The sequence below is a fragment of the Martes martes genome, assembly GCF_963455335.1.
Source record: "Martes martes genome assembly, chromosome: 4".
Classification (NCBI taxonomy): domain Eukaryota; kingdom Metazoa; phylum Chordata; class Mammalia; order Carnivora; family Mustelidae; genus Martes; species Martes martes.
The window spans coordinates 177249940-177256809 of record NC_137891.1 but is presented as its reverse complement, the minus strand read 5'-3'; positions in this window follow the sequence as shown (position 1 = coordinate 177256809).

Below are 6870 nucleotides of genomic sequence, written 5' to 3'. Positions count from 1 at the left end.
GGGACCCCGTATTTGGACAGATAAATTCTGCTGAATCAGAAGGTAAATTAGTTACTTCCCCCCTCAGATTTCAAAATTATAACCGTTCCAAGGATAAGGGAAAACAATAAAAACCTTTTGACTGAATGGATGTACCATTATCTGGGCTGGGCCTGGATTCACTGAATTGCTTTTATCAGCAGATGATTTGCTTTCTTCAGTTTTAATGATGTGCTTTAATTTTTTGTTTGTTGACTTTGATGACTTTTTGTAGTTGGAGCACCTGTAGTTTCTTGGAACTGCTCTTAGGCCATTGCAATTTGGGCTTCTTCCTGGTATAGGGCTTTGTAATAGTCAGCAGATTTGGAAAGTGCCGAGCATGTTTTCTTTGCACATTGTGGAGTCCTGAGTCTGAGGCTCTTGTGCTCAGTCCCTGCGGGTGCAGGGACTCTGATGCCTTACTGTTTCCAAGGGAGTGAGATCCAGTGCTTATGGATTGATTTTTCTCTTGGCTTTTGACTCTGGACACTTTCCTGACTGTGGTTGATCTTTCCTGAGCGAACACTTTCTTGTCCGTCCGGTAGGCCTAGAGAGCAAGAGCTCAGATCCTCTCAGGAAGGTCAAGATCGTGTTTTTGGAAACTCAGCAGGATTAGGAATCTGAAATAACCATAAGGGATACCCCTTGTCAGGAGCAATAGAATTGCTTTATTTACCTGGTTAGTGAAGGTGGCCTTGGGCCCTGTTGGGTTTTAGAAGTTTAACTAGAAGCTGCTAAAAAGTTATTAAAGAATATTGGGCACACTTGTTAACAAATTACCAAATTCTGATAATAGACTTCAGCATTTCTGGGGTAAAATAACAGTGGTTTTAAAAACTAATCTGGCTTCGGGAATTTTCTTTTGCTACCATTTCATAGTTTTCCAGTTAAAATTGGTCTATGTTTAAAAAGTTAGTTATTAGGAATGGGGTACACGTATTCGACTTTAGTGATCTCTCTCGCTAAGCGTGTGAATTTAGACTTTACTGCCTCACTGTCGCTGAAGGATGAGGTAGATGGGATCCGTATACTTAGTTGTCTTGTAGGCATTTGAAAATTACTTTATTGGCAGCCAGCGTGGAGGCCCAGTGTGTTTGGCTCTGAGCTGACTGTTGTTGGAACTCTTGTCCCCAGCCAAGTGACTCATGTGCACCCCACGTTAGGAGGCGCATGTTGCTTAGCCTCTGGGCTGTATCTTGGCTGTTAGAGGTTAATGTTACTTGGGGTTGTCTCGGTAGCCTTTATTTAGTGAGGTTAGGAGAAGGGGATGGGGCAGTGGTCTGTAGCTGCTTATTCGTCTCAGAAACTGTATATAAAGGTTTTATGGATTTTAAAATAAGATTTTTTAAAGGTCAAAATAAATAAAATTTTAGTGGCAACAGCTTTGTACTAGAGAGGTAGATGTATTAAAGCAACCTAGAACCACACCTTCTAAATAACATAGTTGCCATCAGGAGGTATTAGAGAGAATGCATATGTACGTGTAATTTTCAGTAGTGTGCACATATGCTTTCTGGAGCAGAGCCTGGTTGAGGGATGGTGGCAGAAAGCAAGATCTTCGATATCAGCGGAGGTGGTTGTCTGTATTTTCTTTTATAAGCTCTGAGAACACTTCCAAACCTATTTTGATCCCGAGGGCTTGCGAAGTGGGGTTTCCCTTGCGGGGCGGCTCTAGCAGGCGTCACGGGAGCCTTCGAGTTGGTCATCGGTAGCGCCCTGCCTCCTCTCCCTGGCGTTTACAATGTGAAATGAGGGCGAGGAGGGCCGTGCAATGTCGGGGAGAGCCGCTCACTCGTTAAGTAGGTCAGCATCGAGGGACTTCGGCGCTGAACTGTCCTCGTGGTGAGTCCCTGTCGTCAATGTGCAGTTTCTCTCATTCTGAGAAACTTCAGACTCTGCCCAGGTTTTACTGGGACTACATAGAATGCTGTCAGTTTACCTCTGTGAAATGGTCAGCTCGAACGTGCAGTCGGTGACCGGAAACTGGGATTTCTAGTCCGCGCTGACAAACGGTCTCCCTGAGTCAAAGGAAGAAAATGGAGCGCTTGGTCTCCGGGGGCCACATCTGGGGCCCTCTCTGACTCCCATTTTGGGCAGACACGTAGCTCTTCACCTTTTTACCTTTTTACCTCAAGGCTCTGTCTGTCTGTAGCAAACGTCTAGATTCAGAGTCTGCTGCTGTTCTCCCGTTCGGTCACTTTCAGTCCTCACTGTCCACCTCCGCGTTCAGAACGGGCGCGGCTGAAACTCTGGGGCCTTCCGACAGCTGTTTGGAGGTGACTGAATAATGGCACTTTTTTACGACCTGTGTTTTCCTGACTCTAAAGCAGATTGTGTTTTTCCGCTGACACGGAAGCGAAGGTCTTCTAGATGACGTGTTTAGGGAAATCTGCTGCCACGGACTAGAGGGAGAATGAGTGACTGGAATGAGGCGGAGGTGGTGACCGCCCCGGTCACAGGGCCCGGCCCGGGGGATTGATGGGCCTGCGGGCTGCCTCGCCCTGCTCGGGCCCCAGGTGATGCTCCTGGTGACCTCAGGCTCTTAGCCATGTCTTCTAAGCTTACTAGTCTCTCTCTGCTAGTTAGGGGTGCTCTGTAGCTTTGTAACGGTTAGTGTCCTTGCAGAGTTACCGGAGAAGGGGCTGCGGTCGTGCAGAACGTTTCTGTAAAGCACGAACTTCTGCGCGGTGGCTCGGTTTCCAGCAGGGCAGCCCCGTGCTCCAGAACGGCTGCTGCTCCCTGTGCCTGTCGTCAGGCGGGCGACCATCCCCGGACGAAGCCTGTGAGGGCTGCCCGCACCCCTGCACACGTCAGCAGCCAGCAGGCCCCCGTGGCCAGCCGTCTGGGACAGTCACTGGAGCTCAGTCAGAAACCTCAGCCTGTGGTTTGAGCCCCTGGCACGTCCCTTGACCAAAACTTGAAGGACACTATTGTGGGGCTGTCCCCATGTTCCCACCCTCATTGTTCATTTTCCATGGCAGGAGGGCCTTCGGCCTCCCCAGCCACCCTTCCAGCAAGCTCCAGGACCACTGAGCCCAGTGAGAAGACAGAAGGAGCCGGGAGTTAGACTCGAGCCCTGCGTGTACCTCTTGCTGGCACAGAGGTGCCGGAGGGCGTGAGCCCCCCGGGAAGGAGCGCAGGTGCGTCTGTGGGGAACACGGGCCTTCACAGGCTCAGGAACCATCTCTTTTTTCTAATTGCACTATACTTGTCCTAGCTTCAGTCTGGAGATACTTAAGACCTCCATGGGGTCACAATCCTTAGACTTAGCAAGTCTTGCCTTATCTCTGGAGCTCGACAGGGAGAAATGTGACCATTGTCTGATGTCCATAGTTCATTTCCTCTTGGTGGTTTCTTTTCACAGATTGTGTTCATCTGAACCATTTTATTTTTATTTACCAAAGTACTGTATTTGGCTATTTGCAGTGTTTTCAAAACCAAATGTTTCTTTTTTTTGTGTTTTTAATCTTCCATACTTGGTGCAATAGAAGCTGCAAAGATGTGCCACTTTATCTATGAAATGGAGTTTTGTATACCAATAAATTCTAGTTTAAAGACAAAGCTTCGCGTTGTTTTCGCCACCGGGACCACCGTTTGAGTGCGTGAGACTGGGAGAGCATGCCAGCACATGGCCTTTTTAGAGGCCTTGGCATGGAAGAGGGAAGGCACGGTCATTTGGGGTCTCAGCAGGCCTGGAGGAGCTGACGAGGTTTGGTACAGGTGGGTGCAACCACCGCGCTCGATGGCAGAGCCGCCCTGAAGGACGGGGCGCTGAAGGTGGGTGGATCCCTAGGAACATCTCTGCGAATTTGGAGTTGTCTAAATACGGAGCAGCTTCTGCTGGCTACCACTCTAGAGCTCTGAGGGTCGGTTTGACCCATGCTAGGAGGAGGCCAAGCTCACCAGACACGTGGGCAGCTGTGACTGGAGCACAGACACCTGGAGAGGTCCTCAGCAGGGGACAGGGCAGGGAGAAGGGCAGCTGCAGAAAACCAGTAGGTAGGGAAGTCCCAGCGGTCACGGGGCCAACCCACACGAAGGCTCTGGCCGATCACGTGGTCAAGGCCGGTGCGATCTCATTAGGCCTTGCCACATCCTGGGAATTTTGGCCTCGAGACTCCCACTCTTTCTTTATAATTTTGTACTCAAGTTGGCTCCACAGTACCTTGATGCCAGAAGGAATCCAGTAGCACCCTGCATGAAAGAAAATGTGGCTACTGGCATGGACGTTTCCCCACGGTCACTGTCCTCCTTGAGTGATTTTCGCCTCCGTCCATGACTGAGAGACCTCTGGGTGCACATTCCTGAGTCCATAAGGCCTGGAGTCCGGATCCTGTCAACCCAACTGAGAATCTTTCTGAAAGGTCCTACTACAATCAAAGTGATGTCCCAATTCAGGTGCTCCCTCAGCTGGATACCATCCCTGGCCTCCATTCCATCCGGCAGTGATTCACCGGAGACCAAGGCGCCACCTGCTAGCTCAGGCGGGAGTCCAGGGGCTTCCTGCCAGGGCCCAGGTGACCGGTGAGGTCCTGTCTGCGAGGTGGGCTGAGCCTGTGAGGTTAAAATGTTCTCGGGCCAAGTAGGGAATGATCAAAGTATAGGAAGTTTGCTGTTTACATTTTCCTCCAGGCTATACAGCAGTGCTCACTCAGGGTGAATGACAGTAGGATGCCAAAGACTGAAGTACCACAAGGGGGAAAGTGGCTGATATGTGTCCCTTTTTGGTAACTTCATGGTTGCCTAGGATAAAGCTGGTTTGGAAACCCAGGTTTAAAGTTTGTTATTTACCAGTCACCCCGCGAGCCTTTACATGTGCCCCAATGCTCGGAAGGCGGAGATGTGCCTTGAGATAAAAATTGGTCATAGGATGCTCTGCGCCAGTGTGGGTTTTGGCTAGGCTGCCGGACAACGTGGGCACTCGGATCACAGTGACTCAGCGATTGAGAATTTGTTTGTTCGTAAGGGGCCGGGACCAGTCTTGGCGCTTCATAGGTACTGGCTTGGCAGAAGGAAAACTTCCCTCCCTGGAGAAACTTGTCTGAACCTCCCTGTGGCAGAGCGACTTCGGTACCTTAAGGTCCTCCCACTTTTATTCAATTTTTTCACCCATCCAAGCGTCCAAGAGTCCATCCCGCGTTTACTGGGCCTATATGGTCCAGCGGTTCTTATTTCTGGGCATAGAATCAGGCACGGGCCCTGTCCTCCAAGTTTCCAGGAGTGAAAAGGGACATACACACGATGTGAAAGGAGATCCTATACTAGGAGGACCGTGAACTCAGAGGGAAATTAAGGAGGCTTGGTGGAGGAAGCGACATTTGGCCTGGGCCGGAAGGGGAGAGAGGGAGACCCTACAGGGGATTATCGCATGTTCTGAGGACAGAGTTTATTAAAGAGATACGGTTTAGGGAAAGACCAGGCACTTTTTTTGTTGTTGTTGTTAAGATTTTATTTACTTAATAGGGAGAGAGAGAATGAGCAGGGGAAGGAGCAGAGGCAGAGGGAGAAGCAGACCCCACGCTGAGCGGGGAGCCCAATGTGAGACTTGATCCTGGGACTCCAGGATCATGACCTGAGAGCCAAAGGCAGACACTTAACGGATTGAGCCACCCAGGTGCCCAGACTGGGCACGTCTTCAAACATGTGTCCTGTGGCTTTTGCTACTGAAAGACCAATGCCGTGCTTGCCGCGCGACTCCCCGAGATGAGGCGGACTTCGCCCATCCTAACTGTTCAGTGGTGTTGGGAGTTGACCCCTGGGTGCATCTTGACTTTGGAGCTCTGCACAGGTCGCAGCCCTCCAGGAATGGAGCTGCGCACTCTCTCTCCGGCCAGGTGTGCCTAGGTTCCTCTGTTGGACCTCCGCTCGGGGCACTGACGGTGAATGATTTTCAAACGTCTCTGCTTAAGATCAATGAGCACTCAGAGTTGTGAGCTCCGGGGCTCTTCGAATAAATGAGCATAGGATTTATCCTGTGCCTGCTGCCACTTCCCTAAAATAATTCCGATTATCATGTGTCCGTGGATTCAACCGAACAGATACTTATCTAGCGTGTACTGTGATGGGTGCGGTAGGGGAGGCAAAAATGCCTAGAGAGGCTCGGCCGGGATGGAGCTTCTGGAATGCTCCAGGCACTCTGGACGTGTTGTCTCACTTAAACCTTTCAAACTCCCTGTGAGCCTGGTGATTCCATCCCCATTTTACACATGAGGAAGACGTAACGTAACATGATCTGTAACACGATCACAGATGGGCAGCAGGATTTGAATCTAGAGCAGTCCACCTCCACCACATAGGGACCCCAGACAAGGACCCCGAGGATGGGGCATAAGTGGACCAGGAAAGGTGCCAACGCATTCCCTGGCATTTCAGAGGAGGGCGAAATCTCCAGCTGGAAAAGCATCACAGAGAAGGTGGCATCTGAGATATGCCTCAAGCGTGCGGATTTTCACATGTGAACAGGGAAGCTTCCAGGCTGAAGACAGCTCTGTACAGAGGTGTGAAGGCTGAAAGGCGGTGGGTGGGGGCAGGTTCTGGGACTGTTCATGATGATGGTGCACTATAAAGAACTGTATATACGTCTGGATCACCGAGGCTGGAAAAGCAGATGATGCCACGCCTGAACACCACGGGTTGGTGGACAGTGGGCGCTACTGATGGTTCGGGGGCAGAGGAGGAAGCAACATGATGGAAATCAAACTGGGGGAAGAGGAAGTCAGCCTCCGCTGTCAGGATGGTGACCAGCTGCAAGAGGGAGGTCCTGCTGGCCTAGTCTTGCTCTGGGAAAACACTAGTATAGAATAACGTGTCTATCTGCAGGTTGGCCACATCTGATGTGTCTCTATTTCCGGC